A 17,169-nucleotide genomic window follows, 5' to 3' on the forward strand; every position below is an offset into this window, starting at 1 on the left:
AGACACTGGCATTAGGTCCCGATGAGATGAGAAATCAGGAAGTGGGCTGAGGGCTTTCTTTGGAAGAGTGGTGGATGCTTTAATGTTGGAGGACAGAAAGGAAGCCTTTGCAGCAAACTGTTCCTTTTAGAGGAAGTGAGAAACACTGGGCCTTGATAGTGGGTCTTATATACTAAATGTCTAGTCTTCCAAAATTTATGTGTGGAAACCCAACCTCTGGTACAGAGTGTGTGAAAATAAGGCCTTAGGGGAAGAGCTCATCCCCTCATGAAAGGGGTTAGAGCACTGTGGAAAGTCTCACACCTGCCCACGGGGTGAAAATACAGCGCACACAAACAGGGCCTTTGAACCCGGAAGCTGCTTACTCAGAAGCCGTGTTTGCTGAGCTCTGACTCCTCACCTGGGCCCACAAGCTAACTAAACGCAGGATGAATCAAAGCCTGGCATCTGCCTTCCGTCCGCACCTGCCTCCCCTAGCCCGGATGGCCTGCGTAACCTCTGCACGTCGGCTTGTTAATCACTCACAGAGCGGCTGTTTAGAAACCAGCGATACCTAACCTATCTGCGTCCCCCTCCGGGTCGAAGCACAAAGATAAGAATGACGGAGGCATCTTCCAGTGTCCTCTTCCAGACCTCCAAGAAGGTGCCTGAAGGTCTCCAGCCCAAGCCCTAACCCTGCAATCCCCTTAGATGCCAGAACAGCAGAGGCCTGCAGACCGGGCTGCCCCAGATGAGGGTGATTACCTGTGATGGCAAGGCTGGCCTTTGGAGCAGGGCCATCGTCGCCCAGAACTGCTTCCCACCACCTTGCAGAAGCAGAAATGCCGGTGACCCACCAGATGGCACTTTGAGCAGGGATGCCTACTTACCCAAGTTATTCAACCCTCACCAGGATTGTGCTATTTAAATCTAAATCTCATGTTGGTATCCCAAAGATAAGCCTGGGGTCCCTGGCCCTCTCTCTGATTTTCTTCCTTCTCTGAGCACACTGATGGAATCTTTCTCCTATTTAGTTGACATATTAGAATCGGGACAGGACAAAGCTGAGCTCTTTGGGACTACGGAGTTTTCCTCAAATGCTTGACCGACAAACTCATCAAACAGAGAAATCTGCCCTGACTCGGACTTCCCAGCTCCCAGAACTGTTGTTTAGAAACCACTCAGTTTGGGGTATTTTGTTCATTAACCCTAAGAGGATTAAAAGGGTCAGTCCACTGGGCTTCTGCTGACGGCTCTCAGTTTGTGCGACCCTGGAGCAGTCACCAGATTCTTATCTCTCCATCTTGTTTTCCTTATCTCCAAAGAGGGGGAGAGAGGAGGATTGTGAAAACCTGAACCCAGCCACCACCCACCCCTGCTGCTCGGTGCCTGGCCTGTAGATTGTGGCTCTGAGACGTGTCCCAGCTGAAAGAGGCTCCAGGTCATCTGACCTGATGGAGCAGCAAAAGGAGACTCAGGAAGGTCACAGGTTAGGACAAATGATAGAATTCCAGTGCCGGTCGTGGAGTGTAGGACTCTGATTGGAGCCGCATGCAGGCAGAGGAGTGTAGGCTGGAGGAGGTTCAGATTCTAGACTCTGAGAGGTCCTCTGTCAAGCAGGCATATGGTGTGTGTGTGTGTGTGTGTGTGTGTGTGTGTAGTGACATGATTGGCCAGCCAAGCATGCGTTCGCATGTGAAGAGACCCTGACTACTCATTTGCAGTTTTCCTGAACACTGAGGACTGACTTCCCCTCTTTGGTGCACCGGAAGTCAGAGCCCAGTAGATCCCCCAGCCTACAAGCTCAGACTTAAGCTCAGGTCTCACTCTCCACCCCTGCAGCTGGCAGCCTGCACGGGGCTGAAGATGCGGCGAAATTGACACATGGAGGTTCAGATCCTTCTCTTTTCACTTACGACTGGAGACTTGCTCCAAAGATCCCTCGTCTAGGATGGCAATAGTGTCTCTTTCACCATAGAGGAGATGAGGATGTGTCGCCACCAACACCACGGCTGTGCCCAAACTCTGATCTCAGTGCCAGGCGTTACAGCATACACAGACTCAACTTTCTATGTTGAGCTGAGTGCCATTCTGCCCCAGGTTCTAGAAAGTGCTATGGTGTATATGTGTGTGTGTGTGGGGGGGGGGGGAGGACTAAGAAGATGGACTCTGCACTTCCCTCCTCTGTGCTCTACAATTGCCCATCTGGTTTGGCACTTCGGAGCCTGAAGAGGGAAGACAACCCTTCTTTGATTGTAGCCTCAAGGTGCATCCAACCTCAGGTGTGACAGCCCTGAGGGTGGGGGGCAGGTCAGGGCTTGCTGCAAATGCCCCACTGTTTTGGGTGCTCACCGCCAGCAGGAGAAACCTTCTGCGTGGAAATTACTTTAATTTGCGGTAGACAAAAGGCGAATTGCTGGCATTTTTTTTTTTTTCTAGGAGCCTGGAATGTAACCTTGCACTGCTGCCCCAGACATTCCAGGTGGCGACTTCCATTAACCTGCCCAGATTTTTAACTTCAAGCGGGCTGTAGAAAAAAAGAACGAAAGTCGGTTTTACAGGGGGGCAAAGCTGCAGTTTTGCTCTAACTCCGCAGGCTTTGAATTCCCCGCTGTTCTCGACAGCAGAGAGAACAGAGTCCTTGCGAGTATTCTCTCCCATGGGTGGCTTCTAACTTGCCCTGTGCTTTGCTGAAGTCCACAGGATAGAGATTTTTAGTTGGATGGGAGACCCTTCTGATTTGGTCGACTGTGTGTAAACTGACTGTGACGTCATGGGAACAGATCTCTGCTTCACCTCTTCGCAGGAGGCGTGGAACTCCGCGGGATCTCAGTACCCGGATGAGCGAATAACCGGTTAAAGTGAATCAACCAGTGGGTGGTTTCCAGTTTTTCTCAAGGCTGGAGCATTTTTGTCTGTCTAGTCGAAAACTTCCAAAGCATTCCAGAAGAAAGGGCATCCTTTAGCTGCGGTGGTGCTGGTCACCTTCCACTTAAACTACGCCCCAGAGATGCCTGTCTTGGGTGGGGTTCCGGGGAATGCAGACTGAGTGAAATGCCTTTTGGGCCAGAGGAGAACCTGAGGATGCTGCTGCCATCTTGTGGACACTATTTGAAATACACTTCGGTTTCTTCCCAAGAATCTTTTGGCCCATTCTACAGTGGAATATTTTCCTTTGCAAAGTATTAGGCCATGTTTCCAGAACCTCCCCATAGCTTATTTCTGTTCTTCTGTGGAAGTAATAATATAATATTTACTGAGTTTTGTGCAGTTTATGAAGACCAAGATCTGACCCCAACCTATCTGCTTTGACCTACCTCTTGACCATTTATAGCACACTTTCTTTACTGCTTCTTTTTCTTCTTCCTGTCAAGGCCTGGTGTGACAATGCATTGGTACCCGTGATCATGTGGTGTCTCAGTGATTTGTTTCCCAAACTGGCAGGGATCTGAGAACTCATTCATGTTTTGCGGTGCTGTGTGAACCTAGGACTTCACGCTTACCAAGCAAACGTACATTCTACAGTTGAGCTACATCCCTGACCTCTGAGTACCAGCTATGCACAAGCCCCCATGTTATTTTAAGAGAGTGTAAGCATCTGTCCCACTGTATGGGTATCGGCATGCCCAGAGTGTCCATGTGTATGGGGGGAGGGGCAGAAATGCAAACCCACAGGAAAGGTACGCAGTTTGTGCTTGGAGTCTATCCTTTGTTTTGTTTTGAGACAGGGTCTTACTATGTAGCTCTGGCTGGCCTAGAAATCCACATGTAGACCAGGCTGGTCTCAAATTCAGAGAGATCTGTTGCCTCTGCCCTTGTAAGTGTTGGATTAATGGTGTGTGCCACCACATTCGGCCCTTCTGGAATATATTCTGATTGACAATTGAAGGACATTTTTAAAAATTGATTTTATTGATCTCTACATTTTTCCCCACAACCTCTCCAGCATAAGTTGTCATCAGTGGTTTTGAACTTGGCCATTCTTACAAGTGTAAGATGGAATCTTAGAGTTGTTTTGATTTGCATTTCTCTGATGGCTAAGCATGTTGAGCATTTTCTTGAGTATCTTTCAGCCATTTTAAATTCTTTTGTTGAGAGTTCTCTGTTTAGGTCTGTACTCCATTTTTTTTTATTGGATTATTTGTTCTTTTGATGACCAGTTTCTTGAGTTCTTTGTATATTTTAGAGATCAGACCTCTGCCTGATCTGGGGTTGGTGAAGATCTTTTCCCATTCTGTAGGCTGTCATTTTGTCTTGCTGACCATGTCCTTTGCTTTACAGAAGGTTTTCAGTTTCAGGAGGTCCCATTTAGTGTCTGTGCTGCTGGGGTTATATTTAGGAAGTGGTCTCCTGTGCCAATGGGTTCAAGTGTACTTCCCACTTTCTCTTCAATGAGTTTCAGTGTGACTGGCTTTATGATCTATTTGGAATTGAGTTTTGTGCATGGTGATAGATATGGTTCTATTTTCTTTCTTCTACATGTTGATATCCAGTTGTGCCAACACCATTTGTTAAATATGCTTTCTTTTTTCCATTTTATATTTTTTGCTCTTTGTCAAAAATCAGGTGTTTATAGGTGTGTGGATTAATATATGGGTGTTTGATTTGGTTCCATTGGTCCTCCTATCTGTTTTTATGCCAATACCAGGCTGTTTTCAGTACTGTAGCTCTGTTGTAGAGTTTGAAGTCAAGGATTGTGATGCCTCCAGAAGTTCCTTTATTGTACAGGATTGTTTTGGCAATTCTGGGTTCTTTGATTTTCCATATAAAGTTAAGTACAGTTTTTTTGAGGTCTGTGAAAAATTTTTGCTGGGATTTTAATGGGCATTGCATTGAATCTATAGATAGCTTTTGGTAAGAATGCTATTACTGTGTTAATTCTACCTACCCAAGAGCATCGGAGATCTTTCCATTTTCTAGTGTCTTCTTCAGTTTCTTTCTTCAAAGATTTAAAGTTCTTGTCATACAGGTCTTCCACTTGTTTGGTTAGAGTTACTCCAAAATATTTTATGATATTTGTGGCTATTTGAAGAGTGATGTTTCTCTGATTTCTTTCTCAGCTTCATCTGTGTAAAGAACGGCTACTGATTTTTTTTTGAGTTAATCTTGTATCCTGCTACATTACTGAAAGTGTTTATGAGTTGTAGAAGTTCCTTGGTAGAATTTTTGGGGTCGCTTATGTATATTATCATATTATCAGCAAACAGTGAGAGTTTGACTTCTTTTCCGATTTGTATCCCCTTGATCTCCTTTTGTTGTCTTATTACTCTAGCTAGGTCATCAAGAACTTTATCGAATAGATATGGAGAGTGGTCAACCTTGCCTTGTTCCCGATTTCAGTGGGATCCCTGTGAGTTTCTCTCCATTTAGTTTGATGTTGGCTTGCTTTATTATGTTTAGGTATGTTCCTTGTATCCCTGCTCTCTCCAAGACATTTATCATGAAGGGATGTTGTATTTTGTCAAAGGCTTTTTCAACATCTAATGAGATGATCATATGTTTTTTTTTCAGTTTGTTTATATAGTGAATTACATTGACAGATTTTCATATGCATCTCTGGGATGAAGCCGACTTGATCATAGTGGATGATGTTTCTGATTCAATTTGCCAGTATTTTATTGAGTATTTTTGCATCAATGTTCATGAGTGAGGTTGGTCTGTAATTCTCTTTCTTAGTAATGTCTTTATGTGATTTGGGTGTCAGGGTAATTGTAGCCTCATAAAAAGAGTTTGGCAATGTTCCTTCTGTTTCTATTGTGTGGAACAATTTGAGGAGTATTGGTATTACTACTTCTTTGAAAATCATATAGAATTCTGAGCGGATACCATCTGGTCCTGGGCTTTTTTTGGTTGGGAGACTTTTGATGACTGTTTCTATTTCTTCAGCAGTTATAGGTCTGACCTAATGATGACCTAATGATTCTCTGGATTTTCTCCATGTCTGTTGTTATGTCCCCCTGTTCATATCTGATTTTTGTTAATCTGGATATTCTAACTCTGTTTTTGGTTAGTTTGAATAAAGGTTTGTCTATTTTGTTGATTTTCTTGAATAACCAACTCTTTGTTCCATTGATTCTTTGTACTGTTTTCTTTGTTTCTATTTTGTTGATTTTAGCTCTCAATTTGATTATTTCCCACCATCTAGTTCTCCTGGGTGAGTTTGCTTCTTTTTGTTCTAAAGTTTTCAAATGTTCTGTTAATTCATTAGTGTGGGATTTTCCCAGCTTCTTTATGTAGGCATTTAGTGCTATGAATTTTCCTCTTAACACAGCTTTCATTGTGTCCCATAAATTTGGGTATGTTGTATGCTCATTTTCATTGAATTTTAGGAAGTCTTTAATTTCTTCCTTTATTTCTTCATTGACCCATTGATGATTCAGGTGAGCACTATGTGTTCACCATGTGTTTGTGGGCTTTCTGGGATTAGTGTTGCTGTTGAATTCTAGTTTTAAGTCATGGTGATCTGATAATATACATGGGGTTATTCCAATTTTTTTGTATCTGTTGAGGTTTGTTTTGTTACCTAGTATGTGGCCAGTTTTTGAGATGGTTCCATGAGGTGCTGAGAAGAAGGTATATTCTTTTCTGTTTGGATGGAATGATTTACAGATGTCTCTTAAGTCCATTTGAGTCATAACATCTGTTGTTCCCTTATTTCTCTTTCAATTTTTTGTCTGACAGACATGTCCATTGGTGAGAGGGGAGTGTTGAAGTCTCCCACTATTAGTGTGTGGGGTTTAATGTGTGATTTAAGCTTTAGAAGTGTTTCTTTTATATATGAGGGTGACCTTGGATTTGAGGCATAGATGTTCAGTATTGAAATTTCCTCTTGATGGATTTTTTTCTGTGACTAATATGAAATGACCTTCTTTGTCTCTTTTGATTGATTTTAGTTTGAAGTTTATTTTGTTAGATATTAGGATAGCTACACCAGCTTTTTTCTTAGTTCCATTTGATTGGAAAATTTTTCCCAACTCTTTACTGTGAGGTAATGTCTGTCTTTGAGGTTGAGGTGTGTTTCTTGTATATAGCAGAAGGATGGATTCTGTTTTTGTATTTAATCTGTTAGCTGGTGTCTTTTTATAGGTGAGTTGAGTCCATTTATATTACGGGATATTAATGACCAGTGATTGCTATCTCCTGTTATTTTAGTTTTTGTTGTTGGTGATGTTATTTTGTATTTTCCCCTTCTTTGGGATTTGCTGCTGTGAGATCATCAATTGTCTGTGTTTTTGTTGGTGCAGCCAACTTCCTTGGGTTGGAGTTTTCCTTCTAGTATTTTGTGTAGTGCTGGGTTTGTGGCTAGGAATTAGTTAAATCTGGTTTGTCATGGAATATCTTGTTTTGTCCTTCTGTGGTGATTGAAAGTTTTTCTGGGTATAGTAGTCTGGGCTGGCAACCGTGGTCTCTTAATGTCTGCATAACATTTGACCACGACCTTCTGGCTTTTATTGTCTCCAATGAGAAGTCAGGTATAATTCTGATAGGTCTGCCTTTATATGTTACTTGGCCTTTTTTCTTTGCAGCCCTTACTATTCTTTCTTTATGTATGTTTAATGTTTTGATTATTATGTGGCAAGGGAACTTTTTTTTTTGGTCCAGTCTATTTGGTGTTCTGTAAGCTTCTTGTATTTTCATAGGCATATATTTCTTTAGGTTGGGAAAGTTTTCTTCTATGATTTTGTTAAATATATTTTCTGTGCTTTTGAGTTGGACTTCTTTTCCTTCTTCTATACCTATTATTTTTAGGTTGGGTCTTTTCATGGTGTCCAATATTTCCTGGATATCTTGTGTTAAGCTTTTGTTAGATTTAATGTTTTCTTTGACTGATGAGTCTATTTTCTCTATTGTATCTTCAGCGTTTGAGATTCTCTCTTCTATCTCTTGTGCTATTTATGCTTGCATTTGTGATTCCTGATCATTTTCTCATGATTTCTGTTTTTATAATTCCCGCAGCTTGTGTTTTCTTTATTGTCTCTATTTCAGTTTTCAAGTCTTGAATAGTTTATTTATTATGTTTGATTGCTTTTTCTTGGTTTTCTTTAAGGGATTTGTTGATGTCTTCTAATCTTTTGTCTTTTTCTCCATTTCTTTGAGGGTATTTTTCATTTCCTCTTTAATGGCCTCAAATATTCTCCTAAAGTTATCTTTTAGGTCATTTTCCTCTGCTCACAGGTGGTTGGGAGTCAGGTGATGTGTGTGGGGTTGGGACTCAAGTTCAGGTCCTCTGCAAAGGCAATGCATGTGTTTAACCACTGAATCATCTCTCCAGCCTGAGCTGTAGCCATCATTAAACTCATACCTGCACTCCATTTGGAACTCTCGACATGTGAGAAGCCGTTTGATTGCGTCTGGGGTGGGAGGGAAGAGCAGTAGCCCATAGATGGAGGTATAAGGTTAGCCTCGCATGTACTACAGAGTCTGTAGTGTGAGCTGAACCACGCAAGCCATTTTTTAACTAGATGGAATCAGAAGTTAACTTTCTAAAAGCCTGTGAGATGAAATACAAAAATTAGAATAAATTTATAAGACTGTCAGCAAGCTTTAGACCCACAGGTACATACTTTGTGGGTCTAACTGTGTCCTTGTGTGGTAGGGCATTTGGAGAAACCATTCCCCAAATACCCATATGTCATCCTTTTGTTTAGAGACAATGTCACACACTGTGTCTCAATCCAGGACAGTTGTCCTTTCTACTTCATTCAGGAACAGAAGACAGGCTCATTTGTCAGGCCAGGTGTTTCTGGAACAGCACCTCTGCCCTTGTCCTACATGGCTAGGTGTCGTGGCTCTAAAAGCCAGAAATAGTGAGTGTAGGGCCACGGACAATGGAGGGACAGAAAATATAAAGAGGTAACGAGAGAGGAGTAGAGGGAGGAGAGGAGAAGGGAAGCGAGCTAGAGGGAGAGGAGGGAGGAAAATGAAGAGCCAAGGGCAAAGTAAGACTTGAGTGAAGTCAAGCTGGACTCTTGGGTTTAGAAGGACCCTTACAATATCTTGAGAGCTTGGAGTTGGCTTGAACAAAAAAACCACCCTACTTGGGTGCCTGGGAAATGCCTGGCAGGAACAAATGTTCTGCAACTGTCTCTGTCCCACCACATAACCTCTGCCCCAGGTACTGCAGGTCGGCTTCTGTGTGTCTGCAGCACCAACATCCTTGTTTTGATAGCCAGAATATTGCTGAGAACATAGTGTCAGTTATTAGCCGCTTAACATCATTGTGCTGACTGGCAGTGGCCAGTCTTGTGAGCAACAGAAGAGCTGGTGGGCCCCGGGATCAAGTCTGCAGTGATGGTGAGCCAGGGACCAGATCTGCAGTGATGGTGAGCCAGGGACCAGATCTGCAGTGATGGTGAGCCAGGGACCAGATCTGCAGTGATGGTGAGCCAGGGACCAGGTCTGCAGTGATGGTGAGCCAGGGACCAGATCTGCAGTGATGGTGAGCCAGGGACCAGATCTGCAGTGATGGTGAGCCAGGGACCAGATCTGCAGTGATGGTGAGCCAGGGACCAGATCTGCAGTGATGGTGGGCCAGGGACCAGATCTGCAGTGATGGTGAGCCAGGGACCAGATCTGCAGTGATGGTGGGCCAGGGACCAGATCTGCAGTGATGGTGGGCCAGGGACCAGGTCTGCAGTGATGGTGAGCCAGGGACCAGATCTGCAGTGATGGTGAGCCAGGGACCAGATCTGCAGTGATGGTGGGCCAGGGACCAGGTCTGTGGTGAGAAAACCGGAGTGCTGCATTAAGGGAAAGCAGCCTCAGGTTCATTTCCCAGCAACATGGCAGCTGAAAACTGTAACACTAAGATCTGACACCCTCACACAAATATATATGCAGGCAAAACCCCAATGCATATAATATAAAAATAAATTATTTTAAAAAATAAGAATTTAAGAATTTGGTCCTTCATCCCAGGTACATACATAAGCCAGGTCAACAAAGCCCTTTGAAAGATTACTTGTTGGGATCATGCTTTTTGTTAAAAGAAGAACTCTGTACTGTTACCAAAAATAAAAATACCACAGGGCAGTGGTGGCCCATGCCTTTAATCCCAGCACTCGGGAGGCAGAGACAGGCAGATCTCTGAGTTCAAGGCCAGCCTGGTTTACAAAAGCTAGTTTCAGGACAGGCTCCAAAGCTACAGAGAAACCCTGTCTCGAAAAACCAACCAACAAACCAAAAAAACCAAAAAAACAAAAAAAAAAACCCACACACAAAACACAAAACAAACAAACAAACAAACCCCCCAAATCAGCCAGCCCTCATTGTGGACTCAGCAAATGTAGGAACTATATTGAAACTTTGAAACATTTTTACCTTTAGCGTGGGGGAGCAGAGGTGGGGGTGGAGGGTGGGTAGGGGTGTTTGCTGCCCTGTGTGCCCACATATGGAGGCCAGAGTTAGACATCGAGTGTGTCTTTCTGTCTATATTTTGAGACAGTTTCTCTCACTGAAACTGAAGTTTGCTATTTTAGCTAGACTGACTGGCCAGCAAGCTCTGGGATTTGTCACGGTTCCCAATTTCCACCATATTGCTCAGGTCACGTGCATGTGACCAAGTCTAGCTTTCATGTAGATGCTGGGGATCAAACTCATGTTTGAGTGGCAAGCACTTTACTCATTGGGGAGTCAGCTCCATGGCCCTCTTTTTTTCAATTTTTGATTTACTTATTGCTGTTCTGCCTGCATGAATGTCTGTGTGAGGGTGTTGGATCCCCTGGAGTTATAGACAGCTCTGAGCTTCCATGTGGGTGCTGGGAATTGAACCCAGGTCCACTGAAAGAGCAGCCAGTGCTCTTAACCACTGAACAATCTCTCCAGCCCTCCCTCCCCCCTCTCAAATAGAAAAAGGTCGCTGGTAGTTGGTGGTGGTGTCCTTGTTTGAGGCAGATGGCACTCTGGTAGTGCAGGCTGGCCTTGGCCTCTGTGCCCCTAGTGCCACCACCATTATATAGGCAGGATCTATTCCACCACACCTCCGGTCTGGATCTTTTTTTGTTCTGTGTTTTTAATTCCCCCAGGGATCTCAACGGTTTTATAAACCAAGTGAGAACAGCTGCATTTTCTGTTTACTTGTTTTCCTAGATGGCTTAAGTCACTTTGAAAGTCTAAATCTGAACCATTACATTCAACTTTGTGGACAGTCACTTTTCCACTCTTACCTTTTGGTCTTGTGAAATTTTGTTTTATAGTCAATTCTGCCCCCCACTTCCTCTGTGTGAACTAAGCAAAAGCCCTCCTCCTCCTTTAAAAGGGATGCACAATTTAATTTTTTATCTTAAAAATAAAATGTACTGTTTTAGTAATTGGTGAGACCATAATGCGGAGTGTAGATCTTAGAGTGGGGTCTAGAGGCACTTTCAAGCGTTTCAAGTATATTGACGTCTTCTGTGTTTGTGTATGTTGGGCTGTTTGAGGAATCACGTTTTTAAGCTGAAAAAGCCCACACACATACTTCTTTTTGAAAGATGTTAAAGGATTTCTTTGCTTCTCCAGACTGTGAAGGGGAATTCTGGACCCCACAGAGGCCCTCCAAACAGACCAGCAGGTTTCTCTGCTTTCTAAGATGCTATTGAGGCCCCACAATCAGGACCTGGGGAGGGACTCACAGGAACAGAGGAGGCCAAGGAAAGGGCACCGGGTCTGGCTGGAGCTGCTCCGACTCTGCTGGGAACTGTATGTACAAACAGGTCCATGTGTCCAGGAAGCAATTGTCCACGTGTCCTTGGAGCTTTCAATGTGCTCCTGCCCTTTGCCTTAGACATTTTCCTTCTGGGAATTTGATATCTTCAAGAATGAATGAGAAAGTCATTCATCCATTCAACAATGGCTGCTCTGTCTCAGATATAAATTTGGGTGAACCAAAGCAAAGATCATTTCTGTTCTTATGATATTAATGACTGAAGAGATCCTAAGGCCCCCCAAGTGTAAACCATGGTTGTTGGCCTTAGATGTGTAAGGAGGAATTTTAAATAGCAAAGAACTGGAAACAAAGTCTGTCTAACAACAGGGAACTGAGTCGAGGACAGATCAATATGAAAGGATTGTTATTATATGCTGGGCTGTTAAGCTACTACTCCCGTGCTGTGGGAAAATGTTTATGAAACAGAATTTAAGAAGGGGAAGAAATTCAAGATATAAAACTAAGGTATCAAGAAGGCAAATCCAACGTGGGGTGTTGGTGGTTCACACCTTTAATCTCAGCACTTGGGAGGCAGAGACAGGTGGATCTCAGTGAGTTCAAGGCCAGCCTGGTCTACAAAGCAAGTTCTAGGACAGCCAGGGCTATTACACAAAGAAACCCTGTCTCGAAAAACCAAATAATAATAATAATGATAATAAAGTCATAAATTTTTTAGAAAGAGAAGGCAAATCCAAGGAAGTCCTGGGATTAGGACCCCAATTTTATGCCTTTTGAAAACAATAGAAGAAAGTACTGAGAAACATGAGTGTGACAACTTATGATAATAACATTATGGATATCTTAATTTTTTTCTTAAACAATTTTTCCTTTTTTTGGTATGCCTTTTCGAGTTTCTGTAATGACTTCAATTACATTAATTTAAAAAAAGAACTATTTTATTTTAAATTGTGTGTGTGTGTGTGTGTATGTGTGTGTGTGCCTGAGTGTGAGGCCTAAAGAGGCCATTGAATTTCCGGGAACTGCAGTATGAGTGGGCATGGGAACAGAACTCCACTCCTCTGCGAGAGCAGCAAGTATAGTCTTAACTTCTGAGTCATCTCTCTGGCCCCATTTAAAATCTTAAAAGCGACCATGGAAAAGGATAAAATTCCTAGGAAGCATGTTCAGCCTTCCAGGGTGTAGTAGAGGAAGGCTTAGCTTCCCCTCCCACAACGTGCCTTCCAGAGTTTCTCTGGGCCCACATCAGGCCTTCACCCTCCTCACCGCCTCAGCCACTGGGCACCAGGAGTGGGAACTGAGCAAAGACCCAGGTGAGAACTGATAGGTTGAGGCCATAGGCTCAGGGAAGTCCTGCCCCTTCCCTGGGACCAGTGCGAACAGGACCCACGAACAGCAGGCAAATTACAGAAAACTTGAAAATATAGTGCTTTGGGAGGCAGTTGCCCGGTGAGTTTTGTTGTTGGCCAAGCAAACCAGAGGGCGAGTGAGCCACTTAGCACTATTCTGCCATGCCTCTTCTTCAGCTCCGCTCTCCAGGTTTCTACCTCCAGTGCCTACCATGGCTTCCCTTGATGATGGATGTGACCTGGAACCCAAACAATCCCTTTCCTCCAAAGATTATTTTGGCCGTAGTGTTTATCACGGTCATAGAAACTAAACCAGGACAGTTGTAAAGTAACCTGATTTAATCTTGAGATTTTTGGTCCTTTTGTTTGATCTGGTTAATAGTTCATCTGTCTTGACTACACGCTATCTCAAAGTGGTGTTAGCAGATCAGAGCAGCTGTGACCCCAGGTTGTTCAGGCCTGAATCTTAGTTTCACAAGGGAATTGTTATGAAATTGGAGGGCTCTTGGGTAACTACTCTGAGCTTTCTTCATACGGGAAATGGAGAAATGGAGGGTTGAAGGGACACCACGTACACGGAGTGGAGTGGCTGGGCTCTGTAGCCCCTGCTGCCCTCCTTGCTTATGTGAACTCAGGCCATTTCTATTCTCCTCTTCTGTCCTGGGCAAACGTGTCTTGGTTTGGCTGGAGGACAGGGGGAAGGGAAGATAGGACATTTCTTTGTCTCTTATTCTGCTGTGGGCAATGTAAGTGGCAGTATCTGCAAGTCATTTGAAGTCCTTGTTCCTACTGGGCAGCACCCGAGGTGCCTTTTGTATCAGTTACCTCTGTTGAAGTCCCTACAAGACCTCTGTTTCCTGGCTAGACCTGACACTCTGATTTTCTGTCTATCTGTGCCTTTGAATGACCACAAGAACAATGTTTTTGTCTTGCATCCCATCCGTAGGTGACTTGTGCAATGTGTTTGTTTACTAAACAACAAGGGATTTATTTATTTTGAGACAGGGCTTCACTATGTAGCCTTGGCTGGCCAGGAAGTTGCTATATAGACCAGGCTGGCCTAAACTTAGAGATTTGCCAGTCTCTGCCTTTGAGTTCTGTGGCCAAAGGTTTGCTCTACCAGGCCTTGCAAGAAGGTCTGTATTTTTAACCTTAATGTACTGTTCTGACTCAGTCGTTTTAGGAAGGGAAGCAACTCTAACCTTTTTAAAATTAAAAATTGGATGCAAAAAAACTGTAGGGTTTATGCAGTATAAGACATCAGATGCAGGAGCCAGGCATGGTGGTGGACACCTGTAATCCCTGCGCTCAGAAGGCAGAGGCTGAAGGACTGAGGGTTTGAAGTCAGGCTGAGCTACATAGTGAGACCCTGTATCAGAAAACTCCAGGCATGTGGCTGTAGCTCAGTAGCAGAAAGCTTGCTCCACACGTGGGAGGCCTTGGGTCGGAGTCCCCAGATCCATCCCCAGTACACATGCAATTTGTTAATTTGTATGTTATCTCCTTGTCATCTATTTTTTTCTTCCCACTAACAATATTGAGCATCTGATCATATTGACCACGTGGATTTGCATTTCTGAGATGGCCTGCTGGGCTCAGTTAACCTCATTTTCCTGGAACCCTGAGGTTGTGGTCCAACTGGGGTGCCAGGGAATGTATTGAAAATCTAACAGGAAGGGGGATACTTCTCTGAATTCTTGAGTAGACTGAGGCAGGGCATCACTGCAATGACAGAGACGGGCTGAGAGCTGCCCAACCTTGGAGTTTCCAGTTTATTCTGTCTTAGATGGAGACTACTTTTCTGTTGATATTGGGTACAAAATGTAACTGACTCCCACACTCAGAGCCGTGAGGGTCTGGGCATCAAGGGTCCATGGCACACAGGTCTGTATTGACTTGGTGACACATGTCTCCAGCCCATTTCTGTGCTGTGAAGTCCTGGCAGACCTTTCAATATGTCAGAAATTAAAAAGCCTGGTAAATGACTTCATATATGTGACTTTTCCCAGTTCTTAAACACCAGTAGTTATCTTTGGATTTAGTCATCAAAAGACCTCATGAAGACCTGTGTGTTGAAACAAGATTCATCTGGGGACAATCAATAGGTGCCATCTGTCCTCAGAAGCCTGAACACATGCTTTTCTACAGGAAATGAGAAAAAGAGAAGGTTCCTGGATTCATAGAGGGTATGAGAAGGACTTTCATCATTCATAATGGTTTTGAGTAAAATATATGTAACGCAAGATTTACCATTTTAAGTGTATAGTTCGATGACATTGAATACACACATTTGAAACCCGTCCTAGCTACAGAACTCTGAATCTCGTAAAACTGAAACTGTCTCATCCAGCAGCCTCCAGTAACCGGCACTCTATTTCCTAACTTTCCCTAGGAATTTGAACAAGCAAGGTATTCTATGCTATATGTATTTGTCTTTTCACATATGACTTATTCACTTAATGTCCTCAAGTTTGGTTCATACTGCAGGATGTCGGAGAGCCTTTGCTTCTGAAGGCTGCACAATATCCCGTTATGTGTATACTCCACATTCTATTTGTCCATTCATCCATCAGCGTCCCTGGAGTGGTGGGTTAGGCCACTGGCCCGCTACATCAGAGTACTACCGACTTGGACGCTTATAGAAATTTGTTTCTGAGAGAGATAGAGGTTGGGGAATCTCAGCTCTAGGCAGATTCTGGGTCTGGTGAGGACCTAATTTCTGCCCACAGCTGGTCATCTTCTCACCGTGTCCTCACAAGGAGAAGGGAGAGGAATCTACTATGGGTTTTTTTTTTTATAAGAACACTAATCACCCAATCATGAGTGTTCCACCCCCAAATCTAGTCCCTCTTGAAGGTCCCAACTTTCTAAAATCATTACCTGGGATTTGCATTGCATTATGTAAGTTTTGGTGGGGTGGGCACAGATATTCAGTTTATAGTAGCTTATTCCTACCTTTGATCATTTATGGTAAGATTGCAAAAATGGCTTTGAGTCCCTATTCCTTTGAACACACATCCAAAAGCAGAATTTCTGGGTTGTTTGGCACAACTCTGTTTAATGTTTTGGAATAGTGATGTTCTAATCTCTATTTTCCTTCTCTCCCTCTCTTACTCTCTCCACTCCTTCTGTCTTTACACTCAGTGCTAGGAATTGAACCCAGGACTTTGCATCTGCCAAGCGTACATTCTACCACTGAGTTGCATCTGTTCCTGCGGCTTTCTTTAATTAGGATTATCCAGTCAGAACTGGGTGGGGGGGGGGGCAGGGGCAGCTCACTTGGAATAGCAATGATTTTGTGTGACTTGTTTCTTTGAGACAGAATCGTACTAAGTAGCTCAGGCTGGTCTCCTCAACGCCCGAATCTCTTGTCTCTGCCTCTTGCGTGCTGGAATTAAGGGTGTGCATCCCCATGCCTATTTTTGTGTCCCTTTTTAGGACTGCATTTGTCACAGGCGTCACCTCTGACTTACATCTGCTGGGCAGGTCCTGCTCTGTCATGAGGACGGTACTGCCCAGGGTTAAAGGTAAAGGACACTGAGGACTTACACTGTCCTGGAAAACTCTGCCTGGTAAATCATTCTATCTTCACAATCTATGAAGATTATTGTCCCTATCTTACACACAGGGAAACTGAGTCACAAAGAAACAGAAACCTGAACGGATGTGGGGACAGACAAGATCTTTGAACTGTGGGCTCACTTTCTCAGTGAGGGAATTTTGGTTCCCTGGGGGAGATGCCCCAACTCTCGGGGTTATGTTGTGACCAAGCTGTGCTGAGCTCACAGGCTTGCAGACGTCTGGAATCCCCTGGCCCCCTGCTCTTGCTGCTCTAAGACAGGATTCCATCATTTATTTTGTTTATCCCGTTGACCCAGGTGAAACCTCGTCTGTGAGGCTGCCGTGCCGCATCTGGATCCAGCTGGATATCCCTGGTCCTCCTCCTGGTAATTACCCAGGCAGGACTTCACTGAAATATGAGGGGAGAGGATTACAGGTTTGGCTCTAGGACTTTGTGAAACTACGTGGAAGTGGTACATTAATACTAGTCAAAGGCTGAAAGAGCCCTTGGGGGAGAAGCTGAGACGAATTTTGGCAAAATCGGGTTGCCCTTAAAAGCATACAGCATGCTAGGAGGGAGCTGTTCCAAAATTATGATTTTTTTCATTGTTTCTCAGACTTTTGGCTGAGATCAAA

The sequence above is a fragment of the Arvicola amphibius genome, chromosome 1 (assembly GCF_903992535.2).
Source record: "Arvicola amphibius chromosome 1, mArvAmp1.2, whole genome shotgun sequence".
Taxonomy (NCBI): Eukaryota; Metazoa; Chordata; class Mammalia; order Rodentia; family Cricetidae; genus Arvicola; species Arvicola amphibius.